Source organism: Columba livia, chromosome 6, assembly GCF_036013475.1.
Source record: "Columba livia isolate bColLiv1 breed racing homer chromosome 6, bColLiv1.pat.W.v2, whole genome shotgun sequence".
In the NCBI taxonomy this organism is placed as follows: domain Eukaryota; kingdom Metazoa; phylum Chordata; class Aves; order Columbiformes; family Columbidae; genus Columba; species Columba livia.
Window position 1 is genome coordinate 12,099,164 of NC_088607.1, and position 24,304 is coordinate 12,123,467.

The window sequence follows — 24,304 nt, forward strand, 5'->3', positions numbered from 1 at the left end:
AACTAAAAACTGGACTAGAACTTGGTTACTAATATCAGATTTGGTTAATAACATTAATGGAAAAGAAGACGACATTTTGAAAATATATATTAAAAAATATTACAAATTTGAATGGCCTTTTGAAGTGCCATTTTTATTGAAGAATGAAAACAAAGGAATTTTCAAGCTAAAAATATTTTTCCTTGAAAAGACGTTTTTAAATTATTACAACAGTAAAAGAACACAAATAAAAAATATTCTCAAGACTTCTAATCTCAAGTTGAGCAAAATACTTTACTAAAAATCAAAATCAGTTTCTGGTGGGTTTGTTTGTTTTTAGATACTGTGTTTGTGTTTTTAAAGTTGTTGACATTAAGCTGTGAGCAATTTTAAAAATCTTTTTTGGTCTACCAAAGAAATGAAAGATCTGTCTTCTATTCCTCCTTTCCTTTCTATTTTGAACTGTCAATTTTCTCTTTGTCTGGCTGCCATCGATACTATATTGTCTCTACATGGTCTAGTCCAGCCTCTCACTCAGTAGCACTCACTGGTCTATAAACACTAACAAATTAATTCTATATTAAATGGAATGAAGCAGTACTGTTGAAAGAGATTGAGGGCTAGCAATGGAGAAATCACAAATGAATTTGCAATGTGATACAGCAAAAGGAAAGGCAATGCAATCTTAGGTTATGTTTAGAGAGACATTACATTATGGAGAAAAACAAAAAGGCCAATAATTTTCCTCTGTACAGCTTGGCCGTGACTGCACCTGGAATATTACATTCAGGTCAGGGTACCAGAGAGATATCGACAAACAGGCATTCAGAGAGAAGTGCTGTAGTAGTTGATGTACTGGAGAAAGTTTAAATTAGCTAAATAAGACGGTTGTGCTCCTCTGGGCAGCACAGGACAGAGAGCACCATAGCTGCGAGCAAAGCAGTTACCATGGGGATCTGTTAATGGTCAGACTTGATGATCTTAAAGATCTTTTTCCAACTAAAATGATTCTATGATTCTAAGCAAGTTCAGATCACTGCAGGTCCGCATCTACATCCTACCTTTTCCTTCACCTGTTCATTCAGAACAAACATTTCTGAAACTAAATCTTCTGACAACCAAGCCACATAAGCAAATTCCTCCTTGTCTGCAGACAGAATATTTATCTTCAGCACAACAAAGCTCCAGGCCATCTGCCAGAGGTTAGTAATCTCTGCCCAGCTACAGAGGCTGGAACTCTGGGGACAATTCAGTCCACTCCTTTGCCTGCCACAGCTGGAAGAGGCAAATGCCACAAATGGGTTAGGTAAAATGGCTATCTTATATCCATTTCCCATGTTCACATCAGAATTTGGCACAAGATACTCAAAGAACTGTCTACAGCAAACAAGATTAATAATGTCATAAAATCAACTGTGGAAGACCCAGACAAGATCAGGGTCCCAATATTATTTGGTTGTGCTAATATGTACTGTGGAAAGCCCTGAAATATCAAGAATTTAAGCAAACATCCTGTGACAGTGTGTGATATATTTGTATCAGATTACACAGGACATTTGCTTTGAGAACACCTGCACTGCTCCTGCCCAAGGTATATATTGTACTTCTACAAGCAACCAGCCCCCAAAAAAGACATATTATAATTCACTGGGAAAACAGCAGGCTGCTGTCCTACCACTAGGGCATTTCTCTCCTGGTTTCTGTAACACATTTAGGAAAGAGCAACTTTTTTGCAGGTGGCTGTAAGGAGCTGCGAGTTGAGAGTAGGTATGAAATTTCCAAGGTGATCATATGATACAGAAAGAGTTTGCTTTTTTAAGAGCTGAATACTTCTGGAGCAGGAAGCACAGTTCATATGAGGTTAACTGCCATGCAGACAGTAAACCACATCCTCCTAAGGAGGTGTGAAAAAGGACATGATCAGACATTTATCTCAGCTCTCAGGTTTTTAAAGAAGTTTCCACTCTTCATTGTTTTCAATACTGCATTTTTCTGGGCTCTGTTAAGACTTTGTTCTCGGTCTTAATTTACTTTTCTGTGCATTGAGTGCCTGAAGACCTATGGTTGAGAAGCCAGTAGGTATCTGCTGAAAGCTAGAGCAGTGTGATGCAGTGGAAGGAAAACTCTGGAGGCCAAAGGCTACAGCCTCATCAACCCATCACCAGGGAGAGCCCACCTCAGAGGTCTGAGCATGGTGCTGTGATCTGCAGGCCCACAGAATAAATTAGCATAGAGGATTAAATCAGACCTAACTGACTTGAAGATAGCCCATACTCAACTGGATGTCCTTGAATGAGGTGTGTGGTGACAGCAAGGGATACTGACTAAAGTGCAACAGAAAGGAAATAAAACTGTTGTCATTTTAGTGCATGGAGATGTATGTAGAGTATTTTATTAGGAGAAATGGAAAAAAAAAATCAAAGTCTAATACATACACCCAAAGGTTATTTGAAGCTAAAAATTAGTTGTGCAGTAAAAAGTAGAACTTGCTAACTGGCTCAACTCTCATTGAGGAATCTGCAGTGAAATGTCTAATTTATTATACAAATTAGACCAAGACAGAATAAGGCATTCTGTTTCATCATAAAGATTGGGGGGGTAGAAGTCTCATATTTTTGAGCAAGACCGAATATTCTATAAAGTCAAATCTCCTCACCTAACTGAAGGTAATAAAATAGAGGGAAGAAAGTGAAAGAGGTTACATTGTTTCACCAGGATTACTTTCAAGTAGTTAGTCACTGACTCGTTGGGTTTTTAATGAGAAAAATGACTCAAGTTTCTCTTGTAGCTACCTCAGCTGCTATATGGCGCAAGAAGCGGCTAGTTAAATGACTTATATAAACCAAGAAAGGTCAGGATTTCTTGTCAATATTTCTGTCTGGGCGATAACTATGTTTCCTTTTCCTCTGCTCCCAGAATGAATAATTATCTATATATGCTCCTCGTGACATTAACAATAAGTTGAATAAGTGCTTGATTTGCCAATCGGTTCACAAGTGGAGATAATTCTTATCTTCACAGGCAGAGAAAGTGTCTGCTAGGAGGAAAAGCTGCAGTTCATTTCAAGTGTTAGTCACAAGAAAACTGAGGTATGTGCAATACTATTCCCTTCAACTTTATGTGTTAATTATGGTCAGTAGCAAAATTTGTTAGGATTTTGTTAAACTGTAGTCCTCTAGTCAGCAAGACACTTAAATCCCTCCACATTCTAAGCCTTTCAATGTTTTACCTGGCCCGTGATCGCTTTCTCAATTATGCTGTGTGAAGAATGCAAAGATAATGTGATTCCTTGAACTTCTCAGGTCATTCTGACCTCCATTGTTTCACTAGAAATAGATGGAGTGAAAGAAATACCAGCCACCTGAGTCTTCCTTTCTTCCTAGTCGAAGCAGTTTGAAAAGTTACAGAGCAGATGAAACCACAAAGATGAAGACTACTTTACCACTGGTAGGGCAGCCAGCGAAGCTGGCTTCAGACTTTTTTTTTTCTTTCTTGCCAGGGAAGTTCAATATGTGAAGTATTGCATAAGACCAGGGTATGATTTGTCTTTTAAAGGCCTGGTCCAAACTTCTGTGCAGTCAAGGCAAACTGTCCATTGAGTTCATAGGCTTGGGATTAGGTTTAAAAACTTCTGACTTAAAGCCATTATTTCAAGATCCAGGCTCTCATCCAAAAGTTCCTGAATTTTAGAGATGCTTCTGTGAAGAGTCCCTTGAGGAAGTGTCATTATTTTTAATCAATTTTTGGGATTCACAAAGTAAGCTGTTGTTGATTACATGATTTATACATGCACTCCATAGACTTGGAGGGGCTTCATGCATTATTTTTTAGTGTTTATTGCTTATTATGGAAACTACATGATAATAGTGGTTTCAATTATAAGCCTATTAGGCAGGTAATTGACAACACAAGTATACTATAAAGTTACACTCTGCTTGCTTCCATACAAGTGCTGTGTTGTGCTTTTAGGCAGGCAGTACTGGTAATCAGTGCATAAATGATTTCCCAGTTAACCGCTTCTGTCAGAATTCCAGTTTCACTCAACAAGCGTGTTGGCCAAGAGTTCATGTGTCTTTTCCCTTTCCCACTCAGCTGCTTTATCTCTCGTGATGAGAAACTGTTCATCTCAACAGGAGTCCTGCCCAGACCATGGCATCAAATGCATCTATCAGTGATTACATCTCTTTCAAGTCCACACCTGCAGAAGATCACTGAAAACAACACAGTGACGATGCTTGAAAGTGGATTCTTACCCTTGAGAGATGCTTCTAAACGAGTCACAGGTATTCAGTTTAGCCCAATGGCTCTCAGCACCTTCTCAGGACAGTTGCAAATGATACTTGAAATCTCAAATGCCTTACAGGTTTTTACTCATATTTGTAATCCATAAGAAAAGTCCGTAGTGCTTCATGGGATTATAGGGAGGAGAGAGCAAATCCTGTGTGAAAGGATACACACCCTCCCCCGCCAAAAAAACCAACCAACCAACCAACCAAACAGGAAAAGTATCTAAGTGTTCTGGATGATTGTTCTCTTTGAAATAAGAAAGGCAATAGTTCAAAAAATATTGATCTGGGTAAAGATCTGAAGTATGCCACAAGAACAGTGGTTAAAGGTTGACCAGTGAGGAGTGACACGTTCCTCCCTTTTTCCCACTGAGGTGCTGAGATGTCTGAATGTGGATTCCTCCTGATACAAGTCAGAAGGATGCACAAGGTTTATAAATTGTATCCTCTGTAGGGGAGACTGAACACAAAAGTAAAGCAAACACTGTCCTCTTTGAACACTTTTAACCAGGCACCTGCCTCCAGCCTATTGAGAAACTGCTCTATTTATGTTATCTCTCAAACTTTCATTAAACTCCAGCTATGGTAGAGCTATGGTGGAGACAATAAACAAGACTCTAATTTTTCTTAAACTTTTAGGCTTTCCTGGACAGCTACATGAGAGAAATGCTCAACTTCTTAAAGAAATTCTTACAGGCGCTTTCCATCAAATCTCACCCTAGTTTACCCATGACCAACTCAGGCTGGCCTTATGAGCTCTTGTGTGGAATAAAATTTCTGATCTCCCATCCTGAGATAGCAGAGATACAGTTTACATGCAAATGTCTGCAGTGTCTGCTGTGGAGTTGGAAATACTGTCATGCTTGTTCAGAGAACTAGCAAATCATCATTTTTGTCTTGCTGACACTGATCTTGTTGCTTTCATCATCACAGATCACTGCAAATCTCTAACATGTAGCACGTTCTGTGTCATTTCACTCCCTTTTAGTCATTTCAGTGTGCCCTCCAGCTTTTCCGGAAAGGGGAGATGCACGAAAGGTCTTCTCACTCAGTAACAATTTCTCTTTAATCTTTGACTTCTAATGAGCAGTTTGATGCATTCTGTTCAGAAAGGTTCTAATAAGACAAATAAGGAAACGAATTTTGTTTCATCTTTGCCTTCAAAATGTTGCTTCTCTTGTAGCAGCTCAAAGGGAGAAGAAGGAAAGAAAAACTACTTTGATACTGCCAGGGTCCAAAGAGTGTGAGAATTACAATATTTGCTGGATAACAAGCACAGTTCAAGACAAAAGCCCTTGTGGTCCCTGTTCACCTCTGAAAAACAAAATGTCATCACTGATGGCAAACATCCTTCCTGACTATGCGCAATTGAAACACATTTGCTATTTTCCTACCTGGAAAGGACTTCAAACTCCATCCTTTTTGGCCTGGAGAAGAAGTAGGACCTTCTCACCCAGCATCTGCTTCTCTGTAAGGGCCTCCCAAGGGGCCGAAGGGTGAAACTGAGGGAGTTCACTAGTTAATAGCTAGTTAAGAGATCTCCTTTTAGTGGCCAAGAAAACAGTTCTAACCCACAGGAGGTATTTCTGATGGACAGACAATTTTCTGCACTAGCACTATTTTAAAATTGTCCGTTTGCACTATTGGAGGCTTCTAGGTGCAGTCATCATTACCAATAGAGCAAAATAATGTGGTATTATAAAATGCAAGTTTATCTGCAATCCAAGTTATCCTGCTGATTCTAACCTCACCAATACTGCTGTGGTGTTTGATTGACAACTAGAAATCAGCTGAATTGTGGATTTCCTACAGTTCATTAGCCTGCCAAGAACCTGATTTCAGCTTTTTAATGGATAGAAAACAATTCCAATTAGGAAGTCCTCCTCAAGATTTCAGTCTTTGGGGGGATAGTTATGTAACAGTCTGTCTGTAAGCATTTTTTACTGAAAAAATCCTTGAATAAGGAATACATTTCTCAAGTATTTTAAACATTTCCAGAACACTGGAAATCTTACTGTAAATAATTTTATTATTTATTATTACTTCTTATTTTTACTATATGCAGGTGATGGAGTGACAGCGCATGCCTGCTTTCCTCAAGTTGTTTATTTAAGCTTAAATTTCAAGCTCCAAGCTCCAGGTTTATAATTCAGTTCAATATTTAATTTGTAGATGCTGAAATAATGTTTTTTTACTTGAGTTCACAAGATTAGGCCCATAGTTCATTTCAGATATTTCTGTCTGAGAGAAAAAAAATTGGCACCAGTGAAAGAGGGGAGATGGTACTCAGTACTAGACCAATAAATACATATCACAAAATGGGAGGTTCAGTCAGAAACGCTTAGGAAATGAATCCTGTCCATTTCATGTCATCTACTTAGAATGGCAGTGTTATTGTTTATATGAGAACTGTAATTAAGATTTCAATTGTGTCTAAATTAGGAAGCACACATGCACATACACGTCCACACGCATGGAAGTGAATAAATTAAGAAACAGAGAGGACAACAACAATGGGATGCAGAGGGGTTTTGATTATTTCAGCATGTGGCCTAAAACGCAGCAGATTCAGCAAGATGGAGATTTGCATAATGTAATGAGACTGGATTCAAAGTACCAGGAAGACAGACTGAGTGCTAATTAACTAGATGCTGCAGTAAAAACACCAGGACAGAAGGACAGCACAATGCAGAAAAACATTCCAGGGACAAACAGATACTGGTGTTAATTTTATTAGAAAAAGAACTCTTGGCTAGCATACTCTCAAGCCACTGCTACAAACTTTAGCAGACCATTCAAAAGGATTAATGTCTGCCTGAAGTTGTTTGGGTTCCTGACAATTGCTAGACTGGAAAACAACCTGATCAGTTCTCCTCTAGATGGAGACAGCCCGAATCTACAGCTTGGTGCCACAGCAATAAGATGGGGAGCACAAAGTGAGTCCTCCATCCCCTCTAGAAATGTCTGCTCTTTGTAGCTTGCCTTATTTATAGTCTATGTACTCAGACCACTGAAGATACTCTGTAAAGGACTCCATGCCCTCTTTGGTGTCCTGGCAGCATGTCATGGCTGAAAAGGAACGGTTTGGGCATCTTCCCTTATTATGAGGACTAAGATCTGGGACCAGGATTATTGTCTCTTACTGATCACCCAGAAAAATCCTAACAGCTTCCTAATCCTTTTTTTCTTGCCTTCAGCACTGAGTAACGAGAGCTAAATTGATAAAGAGCCTTTTTAATAAAAAATCATTAATATTTAACAGCTGGAATAAAACTTAAAAATGTATGTGTGCCTATTTTACATAAAGGTCTGCAATCCTATATCAATAATTTAGGCACATGAGTTTCTTTAGATGACTCCAGCAGTTCTGTTAGGCTGGTCCTTTCTTTTTCCATAAGGCTTGAGTGAACGGGTGTGAGTATGTAGATAGCTGTGCATGGGGGAAATAAATTCTGGAGGACTGCCATGCCCCAATGTACTCTGCTCACAAAGAGGAAGAGGTGCAGAAGAACACTCTTCCCAAGTCTGAGGCCAGCTGCAGAACCTTCTCTGAAACTCAAGTGACAGTAGTTTATGCTTTTAGCTCTGACACACTCCTCTACAGTGTGGCACCTAAGCCTAAATCATGACAGTGGTGTAGCTTCCTTTTCTCCAGAGGAAACCTAGGTCTCCCCTCAACAGCCTGTTCAGAGGGAACAAAACTCACTTAGAAGCCACAAGATGAGGCCATTTTCTGGGAAGAGCTCCAGGAAAACTTTAATAGGCTTCTTTTTGCTTTCATTATATAAGTGGTTCTTCAATTAGCGTATTAGGTGAGCAGGAGAGGCTTCTGAATCCTGCTTAGCAGCTAGAAATAATGATGAGTTCATTAGCTGTGTTATACTGTTGTTCCAGCTACTGCCACCTGACTACAGAACTGTGCAAACAGTGAAAAAAGGTTACTTGTAAATGAAATTCTGAAATCTGCAGCTGGAAAAGGATAGCTAATAGATGTGACGAAAACATTTTGACCATCTTATTGGACAAAAGGGAAAAAAAAAGTCCCAAATAATTTATGCAGTAGGTGATAAGCATATTATTTGACCAGGCTATTTAGAATCCTTTGCTAGCTGTTGTGAATGACCACACTCCATGTACTTTATTCCATGCAAGGACATTGCTTTTTCATCATTTTCTGTGGAATACCTTGCCTTATTGTGACTGTCTCTTATATATGGATTTTACACATCCTTTGAATATCATTTAGAGGAGAACTAGAACAGATGTTTCTCAATCAGATAAGAGCAGAAATTAATCTCAGTCTGAAAGTTTTAACTAAGTTGCCATGCAAAGTGAAAAGAATTGTTCTGTTTGATTATTAAAAGACCCCCAAAACTCAGCAATTAAAACACCCAGATACTTAGGTTTCAGGAGTTTCTGAGATGTTTCTGAAATAGTCTTTTCTGTCATTAGCTGTGGACTGGTGAGACAATGAGGACCATGGGAAATAAAATGCATTATGCCATTGACTCTTTCCCGGAATGCTCTTTATTAGAGATCCAGGTTCATCTGCAGGCAGACAAATGGGGACAGTGAGACAAAAAAAAGGTAAAAGGAAATAATTTAGAGCTGGGAAGAAACAGGGTGAGGGGACCTCTTCTTCTCTCTGCTTCTTTCCCTTCCTTTCAAGCTCATTAATATTTATATGAATATATTTTAGCCATCCCACCAGAAATAAAGCTGCTTCATTTATGTAATGTGATCCACTGCATCCTTGGTCACTGTCCCAAGGAAGTGTCAAGAGGTTTCTGTTTACTCCATCAGAGTCAAAGATGAGAAATCCATCAGCTCCATTTATACTTTAAATCAGTGACAGGTTGGATCTGGCATTTCTTCTTCTAATTTCACAACCATATCAGAGGATACATATCCTTCTCTATTCCCATTCCTCCTTAGTACTGAGATATCACAGGTACATTTTCCTTCTGGAAGCTGCCAATGACTTTTTCAGAGGTGAAGGCTGGTGTGTAGAGAGTTTCTACTCATAAACAGTATCCACCTCCTTTGAGATGCGTTCACCTAGTTAGCCAGAATGAACTGTATCCCTGAACTATATCAGCAGGCATGGGGGAAAAATAAATGTCTTCTGAGTACATGGATGAATACATGCAATGCTCTTAAATTATTTTGAAAGTTTCCTCTGGGTTTGGCTTTCAACTTACTGGGCCCTTCACTAGCTGGCAGATATCCTTCAGGTAGTAAAGTATTGCCCATGGCCATACATTATTTGTGGTAATTATCATATATACTTGAATTCATCCCTGCAAATCTCAAGACTAATGCAATACTCAATCATGCAGGCAACACATACAGAAAATAGAAAACCGTATGGGCCTGACTCCTTAGGGAAAATCTTGATGTATCAGTGCATAGTTATTAACTTCATTTGTTAAGGAATATGTCATCATTCCAGCCATACTGCAGAGCTTGCAGCATCCATTGATCTCCCAAGGAAACTCAGCAAATAATTGATTTTAACAATCAGATGCCAAAAAAAGACACCAAACCTATATAATTTGATATGATCCCCAATTATTATTTTAATGTTACGCAGTGAGGGAAAAAGAACATGAAAAATGTCCATCAAATGACAGCTATAATATACTGTAGGGAAACAGATTTTTGTCCTCTGTTTTGGAGGGTATCTTTAACCCATTTCTTAACCCTCCTTTGAATTAAGTTTCCTGGCAATTTTCAACATAGGATATAATCTAAAAAATTTTTAAAATGTATTTATTTGTTTGAAAATGTCTAATTGTTTTGACTTTTCAGGTTTTACTATTTTTTCTTTACTTTCATTACTTGCAAGATTTTGCTCATTATCACTCAACCAGCCTCCACCTGCAATTTATGAAGGAATATCATTTGGAAAAACAATTTAAAAAATTCCACCTCAATGCAACGTATTCTTTCTCAGTCAAGGAAATTACACAGCATCAGTGAGTTTGATCCCACCCATATCTGTACAAAACATATTAGAAATCTTCCTCTTACACTGCCCATATAAATTCTCCATTCACATGGAAACAAATTGTGTATTAGATTAACAGTGTATTAGATTAACACCCTAAAAAAGTACAAATCCCAGCAGGGAACTAGCCTTTTCTGCTACAAGATCATTCTAGATTGCTTCCAGACATTTCTCACCCTGCAAAATATTCAAGCAAAATGTCAGTAAAGTTTGATATTTTGAGATGTAGCTGACAGGAGAATTCTGGCCTGTCAGGTTGTGGTGGGTTTTAAAATATTTTTTATATTGCAATTCATTGCATTAAAAAAAAAAAAAAAAAGTAAAAAATAGAAATGGCCAAGTGCCGTCAGTCAAAGTTTTACTATTATAAGAATAATTATGTTCCAGATCCATTAAACCTGTGACACATACTCTATAAATGCTTCAGGGAATAAGATGCAATATTGTGATGGTAAAACCTGTATCTGCTGAAGGGAAGAGTTCCACTAAAATAAAAGGAAATATTATAATGAAATTGAGTTTTTATGAGGTAAGGTATGGCAGGTAAGCATGATGAAATGCTAATTTATGTCCTTTACAGAACAGTCCTTGCTGCTACAGCAGGAACTAATCTTCTTCTGTCAGTGGAGAAGTGGAAATGTTGGAGACAGATGGCACCACGTACCACATCAGTGACGAACATACCTCTTTTGGGAGTGTTCTGATCAACCCAGTGCCTCTGCATCAGGAGGTCCGTAGCTTCACTCTCCCAAAGAACTTATCCTGACACAGTGGAATGGTTTCCACAGAGCTGAAATTTCTTCCTAGTTCCCTGAAAGATCAGACCCACAGTGAGAGAGGAAAAATGGGAAAGCACAGAGCCACAGATTGCTGGCTGGCAGCTGTTGGTAAGTGGACACAAGGAACTTTGAGAAGTCCTGGGTCACCTTAAGGTAGACCAGGCAAGCCGAAGGGGACAGGGACAGATGCCCTGCAAGGTGACGGGGAACACGGAGTCCCTTCCTCCCACTCTCTTCTTCATTCACCATTATGGCTGCACCCAGCCCTGTTGGAGCTGAGTTACAGTGTTATTCTTATCCAAAAGATCAATTAACTATCACGATTCTGTGTTGAGGAGCAGGCCCATATACTTTATGTATTTTCACACCAAGACCTTCAGGTTTGTTAAAGCCAGACCGTCTCATATCAGTGCTTTCTAAATGAAGCATTCAGAGTCTTTCATAATGGCATGTTTAATTTCAGAAAATGTCTCCTTTGAGAGACTTTTCCTTCATAGTAGTTGTTTTTCAGCCTTACAATGAACCACCTCCCCTCATTCTTCACCCAACTCGAGCCTTGTGCAAACACAGTGGAATCACACAGAACAGGATCCATGCCATATTCTTCCTACCCACGTAGAAGTGGTTTCTGGGCATTTTCAATCTCTTTTATTTCTTCTTCAGTCTAGTGAGAACTTTTCCACTTTTATATCCTTCACACTTGAGCTAAATGAGAGGGCAGTTGCTTCCAGTGTGTGGTTAAGAAGAGGAATATGATGGGAGACCGGCTGAGTTATGGAACAACAGGATTCTGTCTTTCCTCATTTCCTTCTTTTTATTAATTCAATTGGCAACTTTAAACCCATGAGGTACAAAACTTGTGCAGTTTGGAATGAGATACGAATGACAAGATTAAAAATAGGTCCTTAAATGCTGTTCAGTAGTTTGGGAGCATGCTTCATTATAACCTGCGGAGGAATTCAAATAGACAAGCACAGCTGTTTTGGATTCTTGTCCAGAGAAACCACACAAGCACAGCTTGCATAAAAATAAATGCTTTGCATATTAGGGAAATGGTTATTTACCATAGGAACATTCTCGTCTTATTCTTCCTTTTAAAAACCATCTATTATAAAGCTTCAGAGTTGTTCACTCACATTCTTGTTGGAATAATTTTCATGCCTTTGACCAATGAACGACTGTAATTACTAGCCAGGACACAGATATGAGAACATCAGCCATGTGGGTTATCTACTAACTAATCCCAAAGAGCCAAAAACACATCAGCTTTTCCTCTCATAAGCCCAGCACAACCCCTGATGCATCCTTTTCCAAATGCCATAAAGTTATAGATCGCTAGTATCAAAAAAAAGAAGAAAAGACCTCTGCCAGTACTGTGCATCACAGGAGATCTCAAAGACACAAGCAATGCTTTGAGCCTGCAGGATGAAGACATCTTTTAGGAGCAAATAGCCAGAAGCTGATGCAAAACGCAGTTTTTTTCACACTAAAAAGATAAGGAAAAACCTCCAATGCCTACTGCTGTTCTGCCTGAAGAATTAATTTCTTCCTGACTCTAGGTCTGGAGAATGTTTTCAACATGCCAGTGTGAGCAAGTCACTTCAGTCTGACTAGGAAAAAGCTTTTTCTTTCTGTAAGTTGTTGTGAGAGCATCTTTCCTCCTGTGTTCATGTCAGAGAAAGGACAGTCCAGCTAACACAGAAATGGAATATTGAGTAAGTTTCTGGCATAAGCAGGTGTACAGTCTTGTTTTATCTGTAAAAGTGCGTACAAAGTGTAAAAAGCACGTTAAGAGAACAAATAAGTGACCCCAGGTGGCTACCGGAGTAAAAAAAAGAAAAAAAAACATCAACATGAACAACACCCTGCAAAGGTCTCCAGATCCTGACAGGTCTCTGCAACACCCCACCAGCACCAATGCCAGAATGAAATCTCTAATCTCAGCAGCCTCAGGAGCAGAGGAAGGGAAAGTATAACACCTGGAAAGGGACAGAAACTCAGAAGTGTGGAACGATTGTAACTATATTATAGTCTTCTTTTTTGGTAATAGTTAGATGTGGTCTATTAATGATAAGTCTGTTAAGATTTCTATTATATCAACAAATTCTTGGTTTCATATATATATATGTAAAATGTGCTTTGTCTTTGCACATCAAAAAAGATATTTGAGTATAACACTTCTCATAATGCAGATCCTTTGTACTTCGGAGTCCTCTTTGGAAGTACAAGAAAAGGTCTCATAATTCCCAAGCATAGAAGTTCTTACAGGATTTTTGAGTCAAAGTACAAGCATCATCTAAAAAAATCTCTTTCACTGTCTGCTATATCACACTAAAGTTTTACTGGAAGTGTATAAAGAACACCTAGTATCAATGTAGTGTGTTTAAAACTTATCATACTACACAATGCTTAACAGTACATGTGTTTTTAAGGAAGTTGTATAAAATTTTCAAAGTGAAATGAGGCGTTTAATAAGATGCTACTCAGTATTACCACTTTTGGTCAAAAACAGAATGTTGGGGACAATATTATGATTCATCAGCAGTTCAGATTACATCACAATGACACATTCTTGACATGTTCTAGGTCAAGAGAAGGTCTGATGCAAGGATTATTAGGTGACATTCTTTGGGTTGTGCAACTTGGGAGATCAACAAGAACAGACTTAAAATCCGTGCTTCTACAGATCACATACTGAACTAGCAACACTTACAGAGGTTAAACAATTATTGTGTTTTGATAAAAGAAAATTGCTTGAAACTTGAGAAACATTTGACAAGGACAAAAAACTAGGCAGTGTAATGTCAGTGCAAACAAAGGCTAATGAATATGGAACCCAGTAGTGACACATTACAAGTTCTACCTCCACGACATTGAACCCCAGAGGAACTCAGCTGTTCCTTGCTTATTCTCAGCACAAACCTTAGAATCTCAATTTCACTCTCCCATCTCAGCGAAAAAGTCAAATGTCACACTTGCAGAGCTCAAGGAATTACTTCTACATATTGTTGAGTTTTAATTTCACTGAAAATAAAAGAAAACAAAATAATGATTTAGCACCACATGGACACAGAATACTAGATGTGTTCTTAAAATTCTGAGATCCAGATGTATGTTGAATTAATTTATGTAGATGAAAACGTGACAATTAGCAAGGTGCCCCTGTAGACTGTAGGATGCGACACAAGCTCTCCTCATAAAAACTCCCCAAGATGTTCTTCCCTGTGCCTTTTTGCTCCTTCCCAGGCATATTCTGCATCTACTACTCTTATTCCCCCACATCTTCCCGCTTGGGAAAGTGCTGTTGGAGACTTTTAGGAGCGGAGAACATGGGTGGAAGGTGGTGACCTAGAAAGACATGACCACAATGGGGTGGCATCACAGGCTGAAGCAAAACCAAACTGCCCACACTTAATATTTTCAGGGCTGCTCTGTGCTCAGGTCAGTGACTTGCAGCCCCTGGGTAACATCCCCAGCTCCACTCTCAGAGGCTCCGATGCCAGTACCATTGGACCTGATACATCTTTGAGTTGAATAACTACTTCTGATACCTCCATTTGGATGCTGACAGAACCAAAAGGACAAATCAAAAAATAAGTGGAGTACTTGAAGAACACCTCATCTTGTGGAGCCAGAAGGAACAACTCCTTTCTTTCAGAAATTCATGTACTATCTCCTTTTCTGTCAGGAGTGGAGAGTTACAGAGAGTGGCAGGAGAAAGTAGTTAGATAGCATCTTGAATCTAAACTTGATTTTTATCCAGGCATAAATTAAGTTGTAAACTCACCCAACCAGAGAAATTAGTTGGGGAAAATGTTGGCATTTCCAGACTAGAAAAGAAAACTGACATCCCCTCGCATGCATGCCACGTTTCAGTTAAGCAGCTCACTGTTAATAGTCAAAGCTGTGAGGAAGGAGATATCCAGCTTGCCAATGACAAATGACAAATATGTTTGCTTCACACTGGGATGTCATTTCAGTTGGAGTTTGCATTCAAAATTTCAGATCCTATTTCCATCCCCACTGAATCACAGTGTCACCACAAATGTGTATTTCTTTAGCTGCATATGTACCACCTAAGCAGTGTTACAACGAGAGGCAACCCCTTAAGCACTGCATACCAGTGGCTTGTTAATAATTCCTTGAGCTCTTTCCACTTAGAAACCAGCCCCTGCCTCAGAGACAAATAAATCATCTGCATGGGCATTGCTCAGCCTTGTGGGAAGGAAGAAGTTTTCATGGGTGTTCAGAATTTGCCCTTGTCTTGGCCACAGTTACAGACTCAAAAACTGCTGGTTTTAAAGTACCTTTAGAGAAACTGGTACAATTCCTACTTATGTTGCTTGGTTTTATCTTATTCACCTAAATCTTTGCTTTTCAGGCTGAGAATTTCTTCTCACATAAATGCCTGAAGTTTTCAAGTGCTGGAGCATCCTGTCCTGGAGGACACTGGCACAATCAATTAGCAAAGCTCCTACAAAGAACCCCAAAGAGGGAGGGAGACAGGGACAGAGACAAAAGACACCTTGAAGAAACTTGCAAATTATTAGTGATTTCAAAACAGGTGAAATGAGATTATTTCTAAAAGCTCCCTGAACAGAAGATGAAGTTCAGACACAGTTCCAAGATCATTTATGGTCATCCCCTTCCACAAAGAAACACATCAGCACATATAAACATCCACCATTTATGAATGTATTCTCCTTCATGCAACACAGGTAAAACCTCAGCAGGAATACTTCAAGCAGTTTTCAACAATGAATGAAAAAAAATGTTTAGCTTCTTAAGTTATTTAAAAAAACCCCACCAAAACATAAGGAAACAAAAAGACATGGTTCAAAAGGAAAAAGCAGGTTTGAGAATTTTGAGGGGGAAGTAGAGTAATAGTCTCTAAAAGGCTATTAGAAAAAAAAAGGCAGAGAATGTTCTTCATGGTGAAGCTCAACATGTGCGAACTGAGTAAGTGAGATTCAGGTTACTTTTAGAGAGGAACCTACTAACAGAAAGGGAGATAAAGGATTGAGATGGGCATCCTGGGAAAATAATGAGTGAAAGTCTTAGGGAAGACAATGAGTGAAAGTCTTAGGGAAGACTGGACAATTCTTCATTAACACTAGCACAGATGGATGACTTAAATGACCACTTGAAATTCTTTCCAACCACGTGACTTCATGAAATAAAATGTATTTGTGGGAACTGATCATTTCAGTTTGGCATGTGCCTGACTAGTAGTGGATATAAGATGAATTAAAGGCTGATCTTGTGATGAAGACAGAGGTGTTTAATTCTTAGCTTCCTGGAAAAATAGCTATTCACCTTTCAAACCTGTGTAATTTAGGCAGACACAATATGTATGATACAATGCTCTGTAACAGGTAAATGGCAGAGAAGCCTTAAACCAATTTATTTCTAAGTCATGCATTCAGCACTTCCGTAAGGAACAGACTGTAGATCAATCTTTTAGTCATTGATGTGAGCAACATTTTCTTACCTTCCCAACACTGCAACTGAGCTCAGCAGAAGACATGATTATTTTTCTCTGCATCTGACTCCACCACAAGATCCCTTAGTAAGACACACCTGTTACACCAATTAGTGTGTTATTGATGCCTCAAAGAGATGTGCATCCCTAGCAATGGGACACAACAGTAAACAACTGATGTACAATAGCTGGTTTGAAACTGCTTCAAGGGAGATTTTAGCTTCAGGGGATCATGGGGAAACGGAGTCTCCTCTGTGCACATGGTACTTACCTCTCTGGTTAAATGATCATGTCAACTGAAACAATAAAAACTAATAGTTATTACTATTTACCTAAAATAACTTCTCATTTTCTAATGACCTCCAAACAACCACAATTCAGAAACAGGATCTAGTACACTCAGTATTTTGTGTGCTTTGTTGTCTTCACTCCAGAGAGTTAAGCAGCTCATTACGGTAGCAGGGACATTCGAAGACCTCGTGGATATTTACAATGGTATGTGATGTGCAAACCCTAGAACTAGAAATAACCCACAGAGCACAACTGCCTAACATTGTTCAGAGATACAGACTTGGTCCCTAAGTAGTACAGTGGCACTTGCACGGTGCTGTCTCTGAAATACGTTGTTCTGTTTCTGTGGAAGGCTAATTAGTCCCACTTTCTTAACCTGACTGTATGATCTCCTGTGCTACTGTTAGCCCTAGATCATCTCTCATTGCCTGGAGAATACATGGCCTAATTCAGGTAAGATAATGTTATCTCAAAGGAGAAAGGGCTAATGCAAAGCCTTTTAATGCCTGTTCACTTCAATGCACCTTGTGTCCTAATAACAGTAGCAGAAATCCAGCTGAGGGGAGATCTGAAAAAGATATGGAGTGGTTCAAACAGGAAAGGAGACACCTTTTGTAAGAGTTATTTGGAATATATATGTGACTATCACTCTTAGCCTTTAGGAGAAAGATTTGTGAAATTTATGTGAACACAGAATATCTCAAAACATCTCCAGGAGACTAGCAGAGGAGGGGATTCATTAGATGGGATTTCATTGTAGGAAAATAATGAAAAACCTGAAAATAGTTCAAGAGCAAGTCTGGCGTTAAACCTAGAGCTTCTTGCCACTCAGCCATAAGCTGGGCACAGAGCAACTTAATTTACTAGAGAGATTTTTCAAAGCACGAATTACTACTACATTATTTGGGGCACCAAGACTGAACAGTGTGACAGACACTTATTGTTGTGCAAGTCTGACAGTGCAGTCTTGTCTCAGCTTAAATGCAGTCTTTATGGACTCTTTAAGAATAGCGTAGCATTTTAAAATGCACCGTATCTACCCAGTAAAAAGTATGGAAAAAACACAATTATTTGTTTAAACACTTCAGTATTATTAAAGCCTGTGTACTACCATAACCACCCTGCACTGCCAACAGAGTCTGAGGGAAGAAATTGATCAAGAGCATTAAAAATACGTTGATGCCTCTAGTTACCAATTTATCATCTCTCCCCCCTGTTCATTTTTTGTAGTGAAATGAATGATGAACCTATTCTAAATAATCAATTCCCATAAAATATATACCTCCAAGTAGGAATACGCTAAAAGGATTTATGAAGAGCACAGTGGGCTTGGATACATTGTCTTGTTTGACATTGCTTATACAAGAAACCTTAAACGCACAAATTGATTGATTTGTATATTTCATCAAAGCTTGATTTAATTTATCAAGGAGAGAATACCAATTTGCATTCATCAATACATGAAGTCAGATTAGAGACGAGCTGCTGGCTCAAACCCTGTTTTCATATTGACTTTGTTGTACTCTCTGTTCTCTTTGGTTAGCTTTAAAGGCACATGTGAGACTAGTCTCCTCCTTTCTAAATGCTTTCTGAAATGTTTAGGTGAACAAGACAGTAATGCCAGTTACTCTGTGTCTGTGAAAGACTTGCACAGCTGATGAAGTTGCACATTGGTTATTTTTCAGATCTCACTACTATAGTAGCGATCTTTTCACATCCCTGGACAAGTCTGTCTAATCTCTCTGCAAGCTGAATTAAGGTGGAATTTGAGGGGCTGTTACAGTAGATATGAGACCTGATGCCTGTGGCATTTCTCCCAGTGAGGCATATAGCTGGAGATATGTAGCCCACAACACAAACAGTTGTGCATCTAAATTCCATAGTAAGCTTTAAAAGTTTATGCCCTTTTTATTCCTTCCTTTTTTTTTTTTTTTTTGCTACTGTTTCTCTCCTTCATTTGACCTGTGTTTTTTCAGAGCAGTAACTCTTTCTACTGGCAGACACAAAATCCTTCCTAATTCTGACCCTACACATCTGAGTTGAGCCTGAGCCTTTGTCAGCTTGGGATCAGTTCAGGAAACCATCACTAGGGGAAGGGACCCAGTCCTTACCCATCTCCCTCACTATCAGATTTGGGTTATATTTCTACAGACATCTCCCAGATGAAAGCCCCATACAGCTCATGAGGCTTATTCTCTGACCTGGCTTCCACTCACTGCACAGAGACAGGTCAGCAGTCACCTTACTTGTATGCCTGGAAAATAAGATGTTCAAACCCAGAGATCAATCTCCAAGTCAGCATGGTTTTCAGCACCTGTGCTTTTCATTGATTTTAATGAAATTTCAGAAGAGCTATGTTTTATGAATTTATGAATTTCCTTCCACTTTCCATGAAGTGCCTCTTAAGTGAGAAGTTGCATAATTCTGAGGCTCATTTCAGACTGATTTAAAACTGTAGTTCTGCTCTTTCTACAACTTTATTGGCAAAATACCTTTCTGAGCTATGTTTTCTTACTTTTTCATATATAATTAATTACAAGGAAGGCTTGCTATTTAGATACTTCAATGTAAAGATGTCACATCTGTTAGATAAGGGGACAGTGAAATCTGAAGCATTACCTGTAAGTGAGCTAAATGCCAATGATATTAAGTGCTTCTCATATAATTAAAACGGACATTGCTCAATCTAGTCAGGAACATTGAAACAGAGATACACTACTTAGAAGTGGCTGGATTGTTATAATGGAGCCTGATTCAACAAAGCACTTGAGCATGAGCTTCAGATTAAGCACACATTTAATTCTTCCTTCTACTGCAAAATATGTTAAAGTGGGCAGACACATTCTTGCCTTGCAGAATATGTTAATTGTATTCAGAGAAGAAACTTGTAGTGCCCACTTCACTGAGATCATCTCATAATCTTTAATGCATCTATCTTCACAATCCTTCTGTGACAGAAAAATCTGCTATTATCTTCAGTTTTTTAAAATCCAAATAAGGAGTTGAGGAACAGGAGAAAAAAGACTAAGCTCATTAAATTATTTAGCCACTCACTACTCAACTGATTCTGACAACGTGAAGACACCTAATATGCTTGGACAATTTTGTCTGCATCATTAGGAGCAAAGTTGACTGAATTATTTTAGCAAAGAAGGGGTGAAAAGTTCTAAGGTGCTTTGTGATGTATTCAGACCCAGTGATCCCAATAGTAGATGCATGGCAAAGCAGCTGAACTTTCTTCTTGAAACAAATCTGAAGTGAAACTTAGATTCATTTTTCCTGATGCAGAGAAGGACACCTTAAACATATATTTAATGTATACATGTTTACCAAGGCTATGGTAAACGAAACACTCTTAACATCTGAGCTTTCAGTTTAGACTATCAGCAAGGTGTACTTCAGAGACTGTCAAGTACTTAGATGTCAGTCTGAAACTGGTCCAGAAAAATATACTGGGTAAAATTATACACAGATTAAATCATTGATTTCAAACTCTACTTATGCTGGTATCAGAAGATATAGTTGGCTTGCTTCATTCAAAGATTTTAAAAATCTAAAAGCTTTGGGAAGAAAAATGTGTACCATTTGTTTCAAAGTGCAGTATTGCAACTGATGATCCAACACTTTTTTCTCTAGAGCTGAAGAAATTTAGCACGATAAAAATAGGTTGGGAGGAGTCTCAAAAGTACTCTGATACAAGAGTGGAAATGAATAGGCAAAAAAAAAAAAAAAAAAAAAAAAAAAGAGGAAAACTATTGAGCTGATCAATATGAGAAACTCCTAAATTAGAAGAGTTCTGTTTATGTAATAATTCCAAAATCCCACTTGCCTAAATCTTGGTAAAAATCTTTCCTACAAATCCCTCTTCCACAGTAGTTGATATCAATCAAAGTTTGATAGATGAGAGTACAGTCCTCTGGCTGAAAATTCTCAGGAATTTACTTTAAATGTCCAGAGTAAAGCACGGTGCACTTGCCAGTTCTGTTCTTGGTCCCAAGAAATCTGCCAGAGGGCAGGAAAATGCATCTAACTTCCATTAGCCTTTTCAGTAGGACTGTCATAAATTTCTTCCCTTTCCTCAGGATACATCAACAGGAAGACAAACCACTGTATGCACAAAGTAAAACTAATCTGTTACACTGAAGAGAGGTAATTTTGTTCCAGTTCATTTGTCTGTGTGCATAATTTATTATAATACAGACCAATGAGTTTGGCATGGAAAAAAAAGAAGAGAGTTGACTAAAAATAATATAAACTCTGTTCTAAAAGCAGCTAAAAGTTTTAATTTCTTAATGAGCTCATTTAATCCAGATAGATGATTGTGCTCTTTGATAACCCAATTGAAAAATAAATTGCATTTGCAAAAGCCTGCTTGCACAAATCCGCATAGAAGAGGATTATATTCCAAGGAAAATATGTGAAGCATATTGGAATAGGAACTGTGATGACAAGAACACAATAAAGCAAAATAATATTGGGAGCAAATACAACAAGCTTTGTGATGACACACCAGTTAGCAATTTAGGTCATTCTTCAGAGCTCTCTATCTCCAGGGTTACTGTTTCATTCCATGAAGTTTATTTTAGGGCTGGGAAGTATTTAGTTGCAGATGCTACCTTTTAGCACTGCTAAGAATTGAAACAGCAGCAAAAAAAGGTTAAAATACATTACAAGAATCCTATGGCTAAACAAGCAGAGATGCTTGATGCGGTCCTTCTAATTTCTATTATTATTATGACAATACTTACAGATCCTGTCAATCTAAGTGCTCTCTTAAAAAAAATAGATTAAATAAAGTAGTAATTGAAAACTGTGGTACTGTGGGAACAGAATTCCTATCCACAGGAAATACCCCATGCCCTGTTCAGCTGAGATTTCACTGACGAAGAGGTTCTGGGGAAGGTCTGGTAGTATGTAATGAAAATGCTGCTTTGATTTTTCATTTTGAACTGAATTCTACTCATATATTCTGCAGATTTAAAATGTAACTGAAATAGAAGGCTGACACAACTTGTGTTTATTCTTTGCATTTTTAAATCCATTCAAGCATCCAATCCACTCCGCACATTCTTCACAGGGTTTTCTGGTTTCAGTCTTGATGAGAAGGAAAGCAAATGCCACTACCCCAAAACCTTTCCTCTTGGCACGTTTCTAACTGTGTTGCTTAGTCCTTCCCTTTGGAAGTTTAGGAAGATTAGATGGAGGAACAGGACCATAATTCAAAAACCTGAATCCAGGTCCAGTGTCACAATAGTGCATCAGAGGTAATGTGACCAGGACAAACACCTCATCAGGGGATAGCTGAAAAATTTTAAATGCCCATCATATTTGGGAACAGTGCTACTGTGATACTTAGTGCCTGAGGTCCACATCTTTCTACTGCTCCCTCTACTGTGCTTCAGCTGCAGCCTGACCAGGAAAGGGACACCCTCTTCCAAGCCTTCTCTTGGAGCAATTCTCTCACTGAGCTCCAGCAAATGTTTCCAAGCAACTCAATTGTATGGAGGCCAGAGTGATTTTCTTTTCAAAGACACAGGGACACGATCTAAATACATGATGAAAACAATGCCTTACGCCACATCTAAACAAAAGCAAGCATCTACCTTTTATGGAAATATGTCGATATACATGACAAAAACCAGAGCAATACCTTTTTAATATCAGCCCAAATGTCAGTCTTGGCTATTTAAAGCACCTAAGCCCCCATACAAATATGTGTATTCCCAGTTGAACAAAAAATAAAAGAGCATCCAAAAATTCAGTATTCAGCAACAGCCTAACATTATTTACTGCAGTTGCTTAATGGTCTTCAACTAAAAATAAAAAAAACAAACAAAACAACAAACAACAAAACCCTCTTCAAACTAAAAATAACCCCAAATTTATTTGAATAGCTCAAAAAAGTAAATTTCTGCCAGCTAAGAGATGGTCAGTGGGGGGGAACAGAACATCAATTCAAGGACAGTCTCTTCATCTGTTTCTTAACAAGATGGGGTACACATCGAAATTGTTGCCAGTTCTCCTGAACACCTAGACACCAAGAAACACCAGTATGACTGTGCTCCTATCTGAATCCATGCCAAAAGGACCATCAGCTTCAGAAAGACAGAATGCAGCTGGAAATAGGTACTGGAGTGAAAGGCTCTTTGCAGGCAGACATAAGCTCTCCCTGTGTGCCCTCTGAACTTGGATGGTGAATAGCTGGCATATGCTCAAGCCAATAAGCCTTCCCAAAGGGCAAGGTGTCTTACTTCAGGCTCACCTGTGTGCCACTTTTCTAAAGCTGATTTGCACTGCTTTTTCAGGTATTTAAAGTACAGACAGCATCTATCTGGAAAACAAAACAAAAGAGAGGATCCCAAGAAGCAATGGTAATCTCAGTCACTTGAATGGGAGCCACTTGAAAGTCAAAAAAATCCGTGACCTTGAGCTGTTCCATGGATCAGCAGATGACCAAGGTTTTGCATTCACTACAGTTTAAACAAAGAATCTCACTGGAAATTAACACAGAGTCAGGCTAAAACCTAACTGATATCAGCAAGGGAAGCTAAACAAAGGCAACCTAACAGTTCTGTTTGTTTAAAGGCTTTGGGGATGCAAAAGGAATCCATTTGTCTCAAGGCAGGTCAAGGAATTTCACAGAATATTTGCACTTTGTGTGTAGAGTTCAGCATGACTGTGTAATTACTGCAGTGCACAGAAGAAAGAAACTTTGAAATAACTCTTTGTCGTCCACCTTTTTGATCTGGTTCAAAGCACTGAAGCAAATCCATATTTATTATACGGATACACATTCGCTATATTTCCTAAAGCTCAGTAGGCTGGGCAGCAGAGACAGTTGCTTTCTACTTTTGTGGCTTGCTTGGACAGCAGCACTGGTTTTGCAGTGCAGAGCTATCCAGCCTCATGCTGGGGCTGCAAGCTCTATGTGCAACTCTGGCTGCCACACTGCTGAGCTCAGCACCAGGCAGGAGGTCCAGGTTCTCAGGTATATTGGTGAGACCTGTGCAGCTTCAAATAACTTCTCAGTGCTTTGGGATCCAAGTAATTCCAAATAAATGTAGTTGTATTGATGTTGCCTGTCTATACTGCTGGCACTGAACCCTATGTTGTTGGCTCTGCTAAATTATGAAGGTGTGATGCGTTTTTTTTTTTTTTTTCATCATTTTCTTGCCTGCCATACCCTTCATGGGAAAAAAAGGTAGAAGACAGTTCTTAGGACAAGGAAGTTTTGAGAAAAGTCTGTATCTTGGGGAGTGCCATCACAAATGAAGATTTAACAGTGAGACTAAGGACTGAAATCTGTCCAACCTTCACTGACTTCAAACACGTGCTCTCAACAGCAAGGTTAGTGCATCTGCGGCCAGAGCTTCTGTGCACTGGCACAATCTAAACTGTAATATTGTCTCCCTCACACCACATGTATGCAGCTTAACCCAGAGCTCACTACTGTCTTATCTGTCCCAGACATTACTTT

At 38.8% G+C, this 24,304-nt stretch overlaps 1 long non-coding RNA gene across 3 annotated transcripts in view; it reads right to left on the reverse strand.

Annotated features, from left to right (window-relative positions):
* LOC110363281 (uncharacterized) overlaps nt 1-24,304 on the reverse strand; it is a 159,431-nt gene that overhangs the window by 22,171 nt on the left and 112,956 nt on the right. For all 3 annotated transcript variants that reach the window (XR_010473457.1, XR_010473456.1, XR_002421249.2), the window contains one exon: nt 10,960-11,086. This is a non-coding gene — a long non-coding RNA (uncharacterized LOC110363281). The remainder of the gene's footprint in view (nt 1-10,959; nt 11,087-24,304) is intronic.